Source organism: Ischnura elegans, chromosome 11 (genome assembly GCF_921293095.1).
Source record: "Ischnura elegans chromosome 11, ioIscEleg1.1, whole genome shotgun sequence".
NCBI classification, from domain to species: Eukaryota; Metazoa; Arthropoda; class Insecta; order Odonata; family Coenagrionidae; genus Ischnura; species Ischnura elegans.
This window is the reverse complement of record NC_060256.1, coordinates 23554865-23573422: the sequence shown is the minus strand read 5'-3', so window position 1 is coordinate 23573422 and position 18558 is coordinate 23554865. Positions and strand designations below refer to the sequence as shown.

Sequence of the window (18558 nt, the reverse complement as noted above, 5' to 3'; positions counted from 1 at the left end):
GTAAAGAGATACCTTCGTGAGAACGAATTCTATGAATAAAAAACTCGGTGAAAAGTGAATATATTTAAAAATAATAATAATTTTATTTTTATTCATCATATAGGTATACATAGGTAGAAGAATGAGATTGAAAAGGGAATAAAACTCGAAGAGGTTAAAAAGTGATAATAGTAATTGTTTTGTGCTATTAATATATAATATTTATTTATTCACTACAATAAATATACAATGCTAGTGTATGTATACAAGAAATCTTGTTTAACACTTGGCTTGTTAGCAGGTGCCACATTAATCATTTTGTGTCTTGTTAGTTTACAAGTTTATCAATTTACTCAATAGATGCCATATTAAGCATTATATTCTGTATCTGGTCAAATAACAAATTTAGCAATTCTGCAAACACTATAAATAACAAATGATATTACCATTCTATAAAATATTTTTACACTTCATAAACAAACAGTTATTAACCATGTCTTAATTTTTTTGACTTCACTCAAAGTTTTCAAATCTTTCAATCCACTCTTTAAATTGCTTAGCAAGTTAGAAAAAACAGTAATACTAATAACAATAATAATGCAATAGAACTTCTTAAATAGTTGATATAACTGCACCGCTCTCAAGTAAAATTTAAAAGACAGTTATCGTATTGTATATTGTCATCTCTGCTACCGGTATCATCCCAAAAAAAGTGCATCATAGTTCCACAAGTCTAAATTTCAATCAAAATACGTACATAAAAATTTAAACGGTCATTATAATTTTAAGTTGCCACATCACGAGAAAATGAGAACTCATGAGAGCATAAAGATTTACTTTGGTGAGAGTGAATTCTTTACATGAAAAAACTCTGTGGAAAGTGAATAAAAGTAAAAATAATAATAATTTTATCTTTCTTCCTCGACCCAATCTAGGATTATACTTTTTTTTCTTGCAATTAAGTTAATGGACACGCACATACATCCATGCTCTGGGTTGTGCCGGCGGAGAGTTTTATGAGTGATTCAAGCACATCAAAATCCCGAATCGTTCGTAATTGTGCCACGTGACATTTTGGTTACATACTCGGAATAATTACGAACGATCCAAACACTACTACCCTTATATATAGATAGACAGATATTTGTGTTTATTCGGGAAAGGTTGAGACTTAAAGTCCAAACCTAACCCTTCGGTAGCGTCATTGCATACAAATATATAGAAACGTAAATAAACATTTACAGTAAAAAATTCAGGATTACTGAAATTTATAACCGGATAAACATGATATTAAGGATGAAAGATTAACATTTCACTTGTGTATGAGGAAATTATGTGCAAAAATTATTTTTGTTTTTGGGAAAAAAATATGAGGATAAGGAAGTAATATCCTTCAACGAAAACCTCTGCAGGAAAACGCCCATACAATGAAATGGGCGTGATAAACCTGAGGATACCTACAGGGAGAATACTACCTGAATGGGAGAAAATCTACCGAGACGGGGTACGAACCCGCAACCTCTGGATAGGAGTGCGAGGACTCTACCCCGCCGTCACCGAGGCCAGCAATAGGGAGGGGGATAAGAGTAGGAGTGGGATGGGATGTAAGAGGGAGAGGTGGGGGGAGTGTTCTAGAGGGCGGGGGAAGAGGTGGAAAAACCGCGGATCGTGTGGTAGTTCCACGTTCTCCGTCGCCTTCGGGGGGTCACGGGGTTCCACTCTCCCGTCTATTCCCAAAGAAGATCCGCCGGCTAGCAGGGAAACGTCACCAAGCCAATCGCCGAATCATCAACAGGAAGACCCTCCCGTTGGCTTGACTACCGCGGAGGAATATTAATCCCCACGAGGGTGTAGGTGGCAGTCACATCGGCCACGCACAGCTCGTGAGGTGAAGGAAAAAATATTTACGCTCACGTTAAAAAGAAAAGAAAACAAAACACGGAGGAAGAGTGTTGTGAGTCACATATATTTCGTTGACGGTAGCGAGGGAGGTTGGTGAGGTGTGGGCTTCTGCTGTTTGGGAGCAGTAAAGAGGATCATGGCTCGTGCCACCGTATAACCTCATCACTTTTTATATTCCCCCTCGACCAAAAAAGAGCGTCACGATTTTTTTTATCCGGTGCCGCAACGCGCCCATGTATGATGAGTTTGAGGATCTGTTCGGCTCATTTTTTTATTTCCAACACCGTGATTTAGACGTTTCCGAGGAGGGGTCGACCGTGTTTTGCCTGCGTGTGGTCGGGTGTTGACTGCTTTCCGAAAGGGTTGTGATTAATACATGGATATACATCAGGGAGAGGAGTTTGAGTCGAACCAAATGTACGGCTCTTTCACGGAGGTCTGAAAGTCTTCGTAAGCTTCCCCCCACACACACATTTATGCCTACCTGCGGAAGACTTTTTGACGGATGGACCGGACGATTACCATGAACAAGCGCCCGGGTTGAGTGGGCGAGGAGACCGCGAAGGAGAAGATTTTAAAGGATTTAAAGTGTCGTGACTCGTTTCCCTTCGACGATAAAGAGACTGTTAAGAAGAATATAAAGTGATGCTTCGTGTTCAGTACCGGCCTCCGAAACGAACCGTACCCTCAATTGCAGAAAGTACTTGGGACGGAAATTTCTTCGCTTGCATCATCGCGTTGAAGAAAGGCTGGAAGACGTTCACCGAAAAGATATTGTGCGCCAGGATTATTCCGTTCTAGTGTGTTCGCGTAATGGTGTGACCGTGTGGGAACGCTACTGGATTGCTGGGGAGTGATATATCTGGGTGGAGGAATAGCAAATTACTCGGAATTTGCAGCCTCATCATCGTGTGAAGTGGCCTTCAACATCGAAGGAGGATATTCCTAACAGCAGAGGTTGATTTGATTACTCACAGCGCTAAGGTATGAATGTGATCTATGAATCTTTTCAGTTCTATTTGAAACTTTGATTTATTACGGCTTTAAACACCTTAACTTGATTGAAATTGTATATTACCATATTTGTACTTGAGTTTTGGCGATTAGACGATACCGTAATTACAAGAGAATCGTCCAAAAACTCCTTTAAAAAAGCTTTAGATTCTTGATAATGCCATCATCATTAGTCAACATTCCTAAGATTGGTTTAGCGCAGCTATCCATTTCTCTCTCCTATCCGCTAGCCTTTATATAGCGGAATATTTATAAGTTGAGAAGGTGCACTCTAAGTTTTGGGCATTGAAAATATTTATAAAATCGTTTCAGGCTTGATTCTGTGGGATATTGCTACATCTATGGTTAAAACACAAATGGTAATTTCCACACTATTTTATTTAGCACTCAACGACCGACTATGGTTTCAACACTTTGTGTCATTTTCCTTGAAAACTGAAAAAAGAAGTGACACAAAGTGTTGAAACTATGGTCGGTCGTTAGGTGTTAAATTAAATAGAGTGGAAATTACCATTTGTGTTTTTGCCATTGATTGAAAATATTGTTTTAACAATGGTACTAACACCCCACAAGTCAGATGTTCATATTCCAATGGGGTCGTTCCCTTAGATACGGAATCGCAATTCGATGCAATAATTCAGAAACCGGATGACAAAGACATTATATTATGAAAACCATAGTCATCCTCATTGAGCCATTTTTTTCTTACTTTTTATTTTATTTTTATTTTCTACTTTTTATTTGTGTAAAATCTAATTTTTCTCCGGATAGCTTGATGACAAAATGCGATTATTTTTTGGAACAGAATTTTATAGGTATAACCTCAAACTAAAAGGCTAACCTTATGAGCATTTTACTCTGAAAAATAAAACTATTAAAATCAAACCCGCAATGTCGATAAGGTATTCTCCACGGACTTAGCAAAATCTTCCCCTCAATAAATCCAAGGTAGGTCATGCATTAAACAATTATTCAAAAACACGCAACACAGGAATAGAGTTCCCTGATGAAATTAACTTTATTCAATCATATTCACACATTTAAAAATAATTAGATGGAATACAATAACATTAAGAGATTTATTGAGTAACCAAGGGGAAAACTTAGGCTTGAAATGCAACCATTATATATACTCATATATTTCTAAGTTTTTTATTAATATATGATAAAATAGCACTTGATCTCAATTGCAAAACTATTGAAAATATTCCAAGTATTGCCAATTAATTTTCAACAATAAAATTAATTCAGAAAGTAAAATCACTCGAGACACTATCAATGAGGTTAGAATCTTGACTGGACGATAAAATTATGCTTTATTGCCTATTTACTGTAAGAATATAATCATTTCAAAAAGCACCTCCTAAGTTGAGCTTAGTTACTAACGCAAAAGTTTTATTTGCATTAAAAAATTAATCGGTCCTAAGATATAATGTGTATCTTTATTTTTTCCATCAGACTTATATGAAGAGAATACTCAAAATACTGTTCGTAAAGTTATTTATTTTATCTTACAACTAACACTATATGTAATACTTTCTGCATCCTAGATTGGTTCTAATGTTTTGGATACATTGCGCAAAGGGTAAGGTCCATAAAAGAAGGAAATAGTTTTCCTTCTTACCATCATCGGGAAGCTTGAGATGCCCTGATTTCACACTGCATCAAATAAAATATGCAAAAAGTTTGTTTGAATTATGATGCTAATTCAAAATAATTTCATTTTCGTCAATAAAACTTGGACAAATATGTAAAATAAAATGTTTATGGATAGGAAAATTATATCACAGGGCAAAAGCCGTCGTTCACACAACCAGGTGTTTTTGAATAATACCTACCTATATAATTTTACCATTCATTATTTGTGAATTTCGATGATGATGCAAATTTTGATGACAACATTCTACAATTTTTTGGTCAATCACAAACAAAAAATTGTTTTCATCTTGCTAAATTTTTAGCCTAAATTCATGCTTTCCAGGCTACGTAACACATGGTTTTTGTCAGTCTATCAGTGTAAGACTATTTAGATAACTTCCAAAAACTTACCAAAACATTTATCTTAATCCTATGACGGAGTTATTACCTGAAGAGAAAGTGAATCAATGCAATGAAAAAGTGGAGAGAAAAAGTTATGCTAATTCAGAAAAAAATAATATCAATAACAACAAAGATGACGTAACTGAGGGTAATTTACCCGAGTAAATGGATAAACTTCTTCATGAAAAATATTTTCCTTTACTTCTAAGATTTTAAGATATGCAATTCAAGGAAAATATACCTACTGGTAAATCGTGTGCCCAAGGGTGTACCAAGGGTTAAAACTGGGGGATGAGGGGAGTACAAGTTGTAACATTTCAGCACAGAAAAAGTTAATGAAACCAAAATTTGAAGAAAATTATGACAGCAATTTATTCATTTTCATTATTATTTGCTGGAAAAAGATAATGATTTTTATTTTGGCTTTTTAGCTCCCTATCTTATACTTATGTTTGCTCTTTGAACTAAATTTATTTTTGGGTACGGGGGGGGGAGGGGCCCCCTCATGCCCCCCGCTAGTTAAGCTCATGCGTGCGCCCTGAAGCATTTTATCCAAGGTCATAATTTTGTCTTTTATCTATTAATATTAATATAAAATGAAAAACATCTTCAATGTGTTTGATGATTAAGATATGAATAATGATGTGATCACTCCAGAAGTTTTATATACAACTGTCTATATTATTTTATAGACGTCACGTATTTTTTAAATAGTGGTTAAACTAATATTTCTACGCAATAAAATCAACTGCAAATTTTGGCAACACGCACGATGGGTTTCTGAGCTATAGAAAAGAGTTCGCGTACCTTTCCATTATTTTTTTTCGGAAAGTTTAAGAGAGCGCTCGGCGTAGCGATCGCATGTTCGAGCAAGCGTTCATTTGCGGTGACCTCGACGTTTTCCAGTCCATATTCCAGGAAAGGACACCAATTCCAACAATGAAGAGGCCCGACCCACTCCACCCCACCCACCGTGTCCAAGCACCCATAACAGTCCATCTCACGCCCCCTCGATTACGAAAACCCACACTAGCGACAAGCGTGCCAGGCGAGTGGATCGCCAACTACACCATCCGCCAAATAAAAGGAAAAAAAGAAAAAAATGCCGCCGAGTCAAACAGCGTCGCCGGCCGCGGAGACTGCCTTCCTGATTGGAGGGGGAAATGTTTACAACCCGGGGTCGAATGGGCGTTGGGAGTCAGCGAGCCAAACCGGGGCAAATAACAATATATATCCCGAGGAGGGAGAGCTTCCTTTGCATTGCATAGCCATGCTGGCACTGCACTGCCCAGCGGTCTTAAGGGGGCACACGCCACCTATCGCATACGAGTTGTAGAAGCGATAGCGTTAACATTTCTACCCAATTACAATAACTACCAATAAAAAGGCATACTACCTCCCGCTCGCTGGCACCATCTGTGTTCAGTTAGGTTTAATAATAATGATAACAATTAATTTTGTTAAGAGAGGTTTGTAATGGAATATAGTCATACGAATAGAAAAGTTTCGACGCTAACTCTGCACGTGCTTGTTATTACGTACCTGCTTCAAAATTTGCGACAAATATTTCATATAATGTTTATTTTCCTACCGTTAATTGAGGTAACCACTGCATTAAAGTGTCCGCGGTAAATAAACCAAGAAGAATACTAGTCATTAATTTTCTGAGATTTATTTCGACAATCCCGCAATCTTGGTCAAAAGAGACATCATAGTGCGCTGAGGAATGAGTTTCACAGCAGTTGAGGTGAAGGGCATATTTTTAACTCTAACCCCTTTTAATCATCCTCCGATTTCCCATTAGAGGACGCATACCTCCTAGTCAACTATTCATTTTGATAGTGATTTACCTGATTGAGACATACCCTATCATCTTTCAAATTTGAAAATATGTTCACTAGCCTGTTTTAAATATTTTCCGGTATCTTAAATTTGATATTTTTTACCTTCAAGCAATTTTTTCAGATGTTTTATTTTAATTTATGAGATATACAAAAATATTAAACTGGGTCTACTCTGGGTAAATTTTAAAGGGGCACAATGAAAAGAGGGAAAGAGTCATGATCGAAAAGTAGCTGCAGAGATTGTTGCGTAATTCATCGATGAAAACTCTACGAAACACTGCATTTATAACATACAGTGCCTTTTTCAATATTAAGGCTTCGACCAAGGTCCTAATCTGATTGTAATGAATATATTATTTTTATGAAAGTATTCTACCCATTAAGGTAGGTTTCAATGAAGTTTGTAAGAAGTTATTACGTACCTAGCAGTTTCCCCTCCCTTCATTGACCCCCTTTAATTCACAATGAGGACTACTTCCTTTCATTCTATCTATAAATCCTATTCTCATCAATACTCTCCCGCGAGTCCCCAACATTCTACTCACTAACACTGTATTCAACATCCTCTACTCGCTCAATACGCGTTCCATACAAACTTACTGTCTACTCCGCATATCATCTAGAAGCTGGTTCTCCTCACCTACCATGTCAAACACTTCGTCGTTCCTCCTCCTCTACGTCCACTTCACCTTCTCGATTCTTCTTCACACCTCGAACGCCTCCAGTAAAGTACGTTGCCGTCGAGTATTTCACAAACACATTATGTTTTGAAAAACGTAGTAGGTCGCTGACAGTAAGAGGGCCTAATATAATTAGAACAAGGTGACGAAGTGCACAAGTTCACAGCCATCAAAACCTCATAATAAAGGAGACTATTGCACGGCACTAAAACAAACTCATCCAGAAAATCGATAAGATCTAATGCCATTTCATAATTCAAGATTTACGAGGAATCCATCTTATATGAAATCAGTCTAAGTCGTTTTCCATTTTTCCACGTATTATCTACTTGCCATTGCACAGCGGGACATATCTTGATGCCGGACAGGAAGGAAAATCTCATGCAAGAAGGAGCATGACTTTGAATGCACTGAATGTGAGATAGTGAATTATTTGCAGATGTGATAAAAAAAATTAAAAACCTATCGTATTAAAGAAAAATATATTTTAGCGATTATAATCACACGAGGAAATAGAATAATTAAAAATAATGAATCAAAATTTTACAAATTTAAAGAGAATAAGAATTTACACTAACTTTAACGTACATTACATTACATATTCAGCTGATTCATATGCTAAATTACTATGAATATTGGTGTATGACATCATTAGTTTAAGGGTACATCATTTTAAAAAATCAAAGAGTTCTTTTTTAAATCACCAACTCATGCAGTATTTAGTCATAGATCAACGGCGACCTCGCATTGAAAACAAGGAATCTAAATCTATGACGGCTAGGAATATGACGACTAATCACAAATATTCAATGATAATAATTACCTTGAAAATCAAATGACTTACTCTGACAATTTTGTGCCAGAAAGTACTACATAAGTGATAGCAAATATTAAATGTGTTGCTTAAACGACATCGATAAGGCAAGTTTTGAGAAAGACCATTATATACAGGTCATCATAATTAATCACACACACTTACTCCATCTGAAAGTTCCAAAAATTTTAGGTTCATGTATATTTTTTATCTTATTTCCGATTCCATGGTTAAATTTATTACAAAATCAAATGAAAAAGTTGAGTTATTGTATGCTTCAAATCTTTTGATTGTCGGAGATTCATTACCCTTTTCATTTCATCACCGATTGCACGGTACAAATTACTGCAAAATTTGTAAGAAAAACATGAGCTATGGCATACTTCAAAATCCTTTAAGTGTCGGAGATTCATTTTGCTTTGTATCCTTTTCAAGAACGCGCTAGGAAATTTGTTCCTCGCGCCAAGACCGTAAGTTCCATCAAGCAACCATCAACCTCGTTAGGGATATGTTACAAATCTGTCTCCCCGGCCAACGGCCGCCACCTAAAGGATTAATAATAATCAGGTCCCGGCGTCATTTGTCAACTCACAGCCTAGTGGAACGGGGACCCCGCTGTGCGACCCCCAACGGTGGCCAGTGTAGATGCGATCGCTGGCCGCGGCCTTGCTGCCACAGAGGAACCCCGACCGCTGTCCATCCGTTGTTCCGCGTGCACGCATCGTTGGACTCCTGCCGTGTACTTGAGCAGAGGTCTTTCTTGAGACCCGTTGGGCCCATTCATCCAACTCATTTGCATCGACGCGTGGGGCTCCAAGAAGCGCACCAGAATTTTTTTTTCTTAAATTGCGAGGGAAATATCAGCCCCGTGAAGCTCCTTGCGCCTTCTGACTCTTTCGTCTCTCCTACTAAGGATATTCGGAAGAGCCAGAAGGTTTTGCAGGATCATAGTACTTCAGCAATTCCTAGTAACTTCGCCCGCCTGGGAAAGTTACCCTTAATCAGGGCATTGGTGTTTGTGCACATTTGATTGTTTAACCCTTAGAGTGACGGGGATCGCTATCCTCCTATCTCTCGCGAAAAGTGCAATGCAATGTCACTCTTAAATGCTGATAACTAACTAATCATACAATTGTCAATATTCATTTTATTTTAACATTAACTATTTTCTTCAAATTATAAAAATTAACTCATATCACCAAAAATTCTCCAAATAATATAATAAAAAGGTGAAACCACAAATAATAAAGATTTCCTAAGGTTTTTGAACATAAACCTTTACTTGTTTTTGAGGCCTAATTTTTTTCCCTAACCTACTGCAAAATCAGCAAAAAAGCCTCGGCATTTTTGGCATAGTACCTAGAAAATCGGTAGGCACTCTAAGGGTTAATATTATCAAAAAACCCAATGCAAAGGCCGAATAGTGCTGTTTTCGGAAGTGTGGAAATATAATAAAAACATAAAATTAAATTCCTTCGTATCTCCTCAGGAGAAGATTCTTAGGAGGAGAATATTCTTTTTAACACGCATGCCTCCCTCTCGATCGACATATTTAGCCTTTTTTGCTGAAAAGTTACTCATTTAAAAGTTACGCTTCCTTCTTAAAATCTTCAAGGTAGATAGAGAAGACCTGCTTCAACATTTTCTATTTTTCAAGTAACCAAAAAAAATATATTTGTGCGGGTATAATAGCAAAAATATTTAAAGATGATATGCAGTCTAATGTGGACCAGGGTAACATAACTCTGAACCAGTAACCAGGAACCGGTATACTTCACACTAATTTCAAGGTGAGAGAATCAGTTTAAATCGAGTAAACTGTCCCCAAAGAAGGCCGTAAACTGTCAAAAAGGAGGCAAAATTATCATTGGCTCAAACATATAAACAACTATTAGCATACCATACTGTTATATTACTACTAGCGTACTATAGACCATTAGCATCTGAGAGGAGTCTGAGGCAAAATTTTCAAATTCAAGATACTTGCTAACTTTCGTTAGAGATACCCTATGTATCCTGATAATTTCAAGGTGATATCATAAGTTTTAAGCAATTAATTCGTTACCAAAAAAGGCATATCAATCGGAAGGTATGCGTCTCCATAATTCTGGAATCTGAGGCATTTAAGAACGCTGAAAATGCTCGAGCTTGGAGCAACCACAAAATGGAAATGACAAATAGGAAGACGAATGCTACTACGTGGGCTAATGCCAAATTTATCAAACGCTCAAAATGCTATTGAGTTTGCATTATAATAGAGGTAGTAAAGATCTGCTTGTATCCAAACAATTTCAACACGAACACGAAATTTTCATTAGGCAACACCTAGAGAACGGATTTACCTTGCTAACGATGGCAGGCTTCTCCCTATATACGCCGGTGGCAATCTACCTAAGGAACCCGGAGGGATATACGAAAGAAATCTTCTCTTAAATCGACTCAATTGATTCTTGTCCGGTCTTAGCTATGAATGGTCGAACATATTACTTTTAGATCTGGGTAATTTTAAGTCCAGTTACGGTGCGTTAAGTTGATGTGCAGAGGCCTTAAAGATGATTCTTCTTAAACAAAGTCAGGCCTTAGGTCATGTGGCGTTGGCGACTAGAATTTCTGTCGCTAACTTTAGACTCGCATGGCGTTAGATCGCTAATTTTAAGGAAATATGTCGGCTCAAAGTTTCAGCCAAAATCATGCTTATCTTTTAGAGGATATTTTCCATACAAGGATAGATATAAGTATCCTAGTCACTTATCAGTACTCAAGAGAACATTGCCGATACTTATAAGAATATTTTTTACATCTCTTTCCTTTTGGAATTCTTATGGAAAAATGGTTCAGTAACAACAAAACAAGTCGTGAGAAAATAAGATCTGTGGAAATATTAAAATGGAAAGCTAATAACTAATAAAAATAAGAGATATTTCTTTCCAAACGAACGGGTACTACAGTTTCGTTTTTCCCTCCTACGATAAAAGACAATAATAAATGAAGTTCGCACTCAGGCATTCAAATCTCTAGCGGCGGACACCTAAATTTTATTCGACATTCTAATGTAGTTCAAATTTTTATATCCTCTCAACTTCTACCACGATTGCATTGAGGTGGATAGTAAGTAGAGGTCTTATATTGAGAGCAATACGAATTTCAAAGTCTAATCACGTTGAATTTCATAGGGCAGCTTCCGCTAGTTCACCATGAAATTCTATTACTTTCAGATGCATATAATTTCTTTTAATGAACCAAGTGTCATGAGCCCTATATGTGTATGTTTAAATTATACAATACTGCAATAATTAGTACAAAGACTTTATAGCGAAACTAGTAAACACACAATACTGAAAAATTAATTGCAGAGTCAGTTTTTCTTGGTATTCTTTCGATTATAAGCATTGAGTACAACATAAATTCGAATAAATACTTCTAGCTTACACCAAAAGAGTTTTTGACGTTTTACTTAACACATTAAGGACCGGATATTTTTTTCGAACTTACCCCAGTGGCCGGTTATCTTTCAAGGCAGGCGTTTTTTTGCATGTAACTTTAATTTGGTTTACATCTGAATAACTTTTTACAATATGTCTTTCAAGTTTTTAGTGTTTTAAGACAAAACCTAATGTTACAATATGAATAAATAATTTTTAATGAATACTTAAAATCAATAATTTTTATGGTATATAACCTCGATAAATTTATAAACTTTATTAAGGCAGCGTGTAGAAAAACGAGTTATCTCGTGATCCGTCCGTAACAGATGGCTCGCGAAACACGATCTGGATCTTTAAGGATATCAAATAACTAAAGAAGGACGAGAAAATTGTCTTCTCTACCACCACCTGAAATATTGCAGAATCCTGCAGAATAACCCTGAATATCCCAGGCAGCACACACATGAGCACAGCATCTTATGTATAGTGGTAACTCTAGGAACCATCTCAGCTCTCTCATTACTTACCACCATGCCCCATAATGGGCATTGTTAATCATCAATAAACATCAACCACAAGGTTGAGTATACAAGGCAAATAGTTTTGCTGTAAAAACAATACGGCATCAGAATTAACTATATTATTAATTATAATTAACTATAGTTCTAACAGCACATATCTTAAATTCGGCCGGTTTGAGATAGGTATCTTAAGCAAAGTGTAATAACATTAAAAAATAAAATATAAGCAAAAACCAAATATTTGTTTGCAAATGAATGCTTCTTTTTCAGTTTTATGAACTTTTGGTTTTTAATTTCAGCGTACAAGTAAAAGATATTACTCGGTTTTTAGCTCTCCAGAAAAGTTGCTATTTTTAAGATGCGTGTTGTTAGAACTTAGCCATCGATATGTACAGTATTTACAAATATATATTATTGAGCTATATTGATTGGGTAATAGGCGGTAATAGTTTTGTCTAAACAATATAAACCGAAATAAGGAATACAATAGTTTCCTTCTCGACCTCTTTTTCAATACATCCATAGAAAACATCGAGTGTAGGCCTTCAGTTGGGGTGATTAAAAAGTAATTTTTGGCAGAAATTTCGGGAAAGCTGAAGTTTTTTAAGCTCTATAATTACATTTATATTATTATTACCTTATATTTATTTGTATAAGAATTTAATTAAAACATTTGGAGTATTTATGAATTATTATATTTCCATGGTAACTGCAAATTACAAAAACTAAGTAACTAAGGAGTCGTAAATAAGAACCAAAAAATCAAAATTAAGTTGCAAGTCTTAGCTACTTGCTTAACACTTAGTTACAACTTACTCAACGCTTAGTTACTAGCGATCGAATAATTGCTCTCATTTCCTTCGTCGCAAACACTATTCCAATATTTCTACTTAGCACTCCTAAGGAAAGAGTTTTTTAATCGTTTATTCTATTATTATATTTATTTCATTTTCTATAAGTGTTGAAGGATCAATTTAAATTATGAAGTAGAAATCCTATGTACCCATAAAGAACTTCTAAGGAGATTATCCCTTTTAAAATTGTATCAAGTTCGTTAAACTAGCTATGAGGTAATGTAGGTGTTGTAACCTTATATGAATCTTTCGATGTAGCAGTGAAAATGGAATTCATCTAATTTTGAAAAGGTTGGCAAAAAATGATATTTAAATCACCCCACCTGACGAGGTAAACTCGATGTTTTTAACGTATATACAGAATTTGGACTCGAGAATACGTCCTTACTCGCGAAGTCAGGCCACGCCGCGCCGTGGCGAAGCCTTCCAACTTCTTATCGGCGTTCCGAACCTTTAATTTGCTCGGCGGCGTCGAAAAGAGGATTTTTGTGAGAGTGGGGATTATATCAGAGGAGTGGGTGTGGAATATCATAGTCCTGATCCGCTATTAACCAGAGACAGAAAAGTAAAAACGCCCCCGGGGGATACAGGCAGCCGAGTCGCCGAGAAAGTCCCTGGAGAGTACGAAAGAGCCTATTTTTGCCACTTCCCATCGAGTTATATCATTGGGATCGCGTTGCTCAACCGAGGAGGAATTTACATGATTGGTCGCTTGCTCTTGACATCATTGCATGGCGATCCGGGTTGAGGTGGCCCCGGCGAGACAGAAATTACGCCCGGCGATTCTCCCTTGTTACGAGGCTGAGGGGGAAAATTGGAGTGCAAAGTCCCGTGGGTTGTGGAGCTTTCATTTTTTTTTATATCGTATGTTTGGAACGTTTCCACGAGGACACATTGGTAAGGTAACAGATTTAGGTAGGTCACGGATGAAAATAGGGCGTTCAAACGGGGTAGAATGGAAGAAAAATGTCGGTCAAAATCGATTATTTCGAGAAATCGATCTTAAATCGAGATGAAAAGATTGCAATTTTGGCCAAAATCAAAATTTGAACCGTAAGGTCGATTGATAGAAAAAATCTAAGGTTTTGTTTTGAAAAAAAAATCACTTTTTAGAAAAACGTGTCGGTTAAAATCGATTTTTCGAATATTCGATTCTAAAACGAAATGGAAAGCTTGACTGTTCCGCAAAAATGAAAATTTGAACCGGAAGTTCGATTAATCGAAAAAAATCGCCGGTGTCATTTGTAAAAAAATACACTTTCTAAAAAAACGTGTTTATCCTCCATTCCAAAAACACTAATACAAAGATTCTTTTCACCTCGAGATGCTCTCACCCATCGTTCATTTTTTAAGGTGATGAAATGCTGAAGAAACAAATGACGACGCTAAGCATCCCTAATGCTCCTAGCTAATTTTGAATTAGCGAAATCCCACAGTAATTTTCGCGTTTATTCTACTCAGTTTCACACAATTTTTTCTATGAATACCGAAAAAAAAGGCAGACTTATGCAATCTAAGTTCTCCCTACGGAAAATCTATCAACATTTTTTTCAAATACAGTGAAAGTAAAAACATTCATTTTACTTATGTCTTTGTACGAAAACAGTACTTAAAACCGTACGTGTCAATAAAATAGCATGGAATTACTAACACAATATTTTGAATGATGCTGCGAAAAATTAAAAATAAAGTCGAAAACCTTGGTGTTCTAGTATTCTATTTCGAATATTTCTAAAGAGTGCAGTTCATGTTAATGTCTTCATAAAAAGATAATGGAACGAATATTACATCTACTACATGTTTCTTTGGGAAGCAAAGTCCTTTGCACTCCAAGTAAGTACTCTGTTTAAAACGTTCCACCAAGTCGTTAGCTTAGAACAACTGTTCATAGCAGCTGAACTGACTCCGAAGAGTATACTCGAAACTTCTAGTATTCTCGAAAGGTCCCATCGCTAACGTTGAGTTATAAACATAGATATTGGGTTTATATGGAGCGACGTCTTTTGCCGAGGTCGAAACCTCCATAAAGGCAGAAATTCTAATTTCGCAAGTTCTCAGAGACTTCGGCAGTATGACAACTCCGTGAAGAAACGCAAAGAAAGTACCACGTCTTCGAATTCTTTGAGCAGTTTGCGATTCAAATTACCCAGATTACCATTAAATCAAATCAAAGAATCTTGAAAAGCACAACTTCGCTCTTACTGCGTCATTGTCAACAGAACTTTTACCCGCTGAATTTTATCACCCTTACTAACATTATATTAAGGATAAGTAACTATCTTGTGTGATATTTGTTTCACTTCCCGAAAAAACGTGGTCCAAAATCGTTGTAACTTTTTAACTCTTTTCTTTCATGAACAAAATTTATCATACTCCCTTGAGGAATATTAACAGTAATCAAAATTTAAACGGTGATTTTTATTTCTTCGATATTAACATACCTTTTCACTACCGTCATAGCCATGTTCTATATTAACTGCGCTTAAGAGATAGCTGAAATCAGCTCAACTTCTCGGCGTATTTGGCATGCGTAACTTGCGACTTTCTAGTGTAAAACGATAGCTGAAGTACGGGAACGAAATTCATTGAGGTATTCACGGAGATTGGCATGTATATATCGGTATAGGATAGAAATAGTTAGCATAGGTACGCCTATGCTAACTATTTCTATCCTATACCAATAGTATCACATAGGTGTACCTTTACGTTCGTTTTTTCCATCATGAAGCAATTTCACAAAATTTTTGTGGTTACAGCGAACTACAAAATACAAGATGTCCTTAATAAAAAGGTTTACAATTGGTGGGATACATTTCAGCCAATACCATAACCAAGAGTAGCAATGTCTTATTCTTTCTGTACCAATATGTATTCTTTCTAATGATACTAGCCCATCTATGCAACTATTGTTCAATAGTAATATCGTTCGTGTTGCAGGGGAGCCACCATAAATATGTAAAATTAAGCTGAGCATGTCGAAAAGACACTTATAATCCTGATAGCGCCCTTTGAAATGTTCCAGTAGATCCTTGAATGTCATTTTCACGTCACCTTTGTGCCTAACAATCAACGCTATTTTTTCATATCACCAGGCCAACTGCCTTTCACTAATAACTTACATCACGCGATCAGGAGGTCAACGATTGAAGCACATAATCTTCCGATATTCTGCGATGCACGGAGAGAAACAGGATCTGAAGGGAAAATCACAATGAAATAAGCACCTCATATACATGCATGTGTCAAAAGCAGAGCTTTGAATGTCTTGAGAATAGGTCTGAAATAGATGTTTCCTAGTTTCTCCAATAATTGTGTAGTCACCTGCGGGCTTAGGAACACTTATTTTTCCAGGTCAACGCGAAATTTAGTATTTATAATAGATACTGATATTAGTGCACGGTTTTTAAGATCCATAGGTCGTAAATAAATATATATTCATGGAATAAATATTACTTTCCCCTGAAATTTGCTTCTTTCCAATCATAAAGAACTTTTAGTGCTAAAAGGAAGACAACGCGCACATTTGACCGGAAAAAGCATAAGACTTGGCCTCTAAAAAGTTTTAATAAAAAATTCTGTTGTAAATCTTGGCTCAATCAAACACCCACGAACATACCATCCAGAAATCATACCCGTTTATTTACGTTCTGAAGCAATTTCACATAATTTTCTTGGTTAAAGTTAACTAAAAATACAATATGGATTTTATATCAAGTGTTACAATCGGTAAGACATATTTCAGCCAATATATTACCATGAACACCAACTTTAACATACCACCTTAAAAGCAAGGTTGGGTTACTTGATAAACGTTTTACTGGTGGGGAAACAACCTTCTGAGGACGCATACCCGGATTTTGTGGTGGCGGATTACTCGATTAAAACTACAATCACCAAATTACAAAACTACAATCATTTTGAAATTTCCTCAAAAAATAGAATAGGCCTTTTTCAATACTTCCTACTATCTCAGATGCGATAATTTTACCTTTTGCATTTAAATTTTTACTACATATGAATATTTTGAAACCTTAAGGAGAAAAAAAGACAATTAAGTTGTCCATATTTTAAGGTATGGTAACCTGATGAAAACAATCGTAGAAGGACAGGTAGAAGGGAAGAAGGGCTACGGACGGCCCCGAATGAATTACGTAGAAGAGGTTATTAAGGATACGTATTAGAGAGGATAAATTCGTCACTATGATATACCAGTTGGAGAGGAGAGAGGAATGAAGAGCTGCGGCCAGCCAATCGTAAGATTGTTGACTTATGATAATGATGATGAGTATTTCTTAATATTTGAGATACAAGCAAACATTGAATAGATCTACTCCGCCAACCGTAATAAATCCAGGATGATAGAAGTTTTACGTTAGTAATCCGACGCCTGAAAAATGACTTTCAGATTGAATTGCTGAGTGAGTGGAGTTTTTACGAAAACATTAACGTACTCTGGATGCCTCACACTATTTCTCAGAAGAAGTAACTGCAAGCCGACGTACGCACAGCATGTAAATTGACAAGGGGACTGCATGCAGGAGACGCAATTCCATCCCATATAAGGCAGAGATCTGTTGCCACTTAGATCGCATTTTAATCGGTTTTCAAAAATGCCTGCGGCGCGGTGATGATCGAAATGCGATTCACTTTTTTCCAATATTTTTAAATATAATTTTTTAACAAAATTTTAATAAAAGTTAATTTTAATAATAATATTTTTAATAATTGCGAGGAATATCATTGAAAAGTTATGAATTTTATGCATCACATCATCATGTATATACATTTTGGTTAAGGTCGCTAATTATACCTTAATTCCCCGTGAAACTCGCACCAATTTGTCCGCTAACGACGCGAGTGGCGACTTTTGCAAACCAAATAAAATGCGCGGTGGTTGACAACACATTTATAGGCCAACTTGAGGATCTTCTTTCGTAATAGCCGTGTAAATTGAGTTGAGCTTTGCCTAAGCTGCCTAGCTGTCTTTCCTGGAGGTTTGCTCCTCCATTTCATTTTTAACGCGAAGTTACTTTTTACCTCGAGGTGTCCTCATCCATGATTCATAGTTTGAGTTGACGAAACATTAAAAAAAAAATACGACTCCGTGCGTTCCTAAAGTTTCACGTTACGTCAAAATCGACCTATTTTCACGCTAATTTTCTCGTTAATTCTACTCTGTTCCGCGCATTTTTTGTACGAACATAGACGTAGAGATATGGCTAGTACAATTTCTCGCTAAGAGCTATGGACTGTAAATTTATCGACTTATTTTTCTAATTATAAAACGACCTCAAAGCTGTGAAAGTAAAATCATTCATTTTTACTTATGTCTTTGCATGAATAAATAATTTAAAATCAAAATTCTGAATATAACTTATTAATATGCAATTACTTACACAATATTTATGGATAATTCCGCGGAAAAGTATGAAAAAAATAAATCTTCGATGCTCTAGTATTCTATTTTGTATCTTCAAAATTTTGT

At 36.2% G+C, this 18558-nt stretch overlaps 1 protein-coding gene across 5 annotated transcripts in view; it reads left to right on the top strand.

The window, feature by feature from the left end:
• Positions 1–18558, top strand: part of LOC124167527 (sodium/hydrogen exchanger 9B2-like) — a 391566-nt gene that overhangs the window by 226474 nt on the left and 146534 nt on the right. The window contains exon 1 of one of the 5 annotated variants that reach the window (XM_046545475.1): positions 1667–2865. The exons of the other annotated variants lie outside the window; for them this stretch is intronic. The gene's annotated coding sequence lies outside the window, so the exon portion shown is untranslated. Of the gene's footprint in view, positions 1–1666; positions 2866–18558 lie in introns of those variants that run through there. 5 annotated transcript variants of the gene reach the window in all.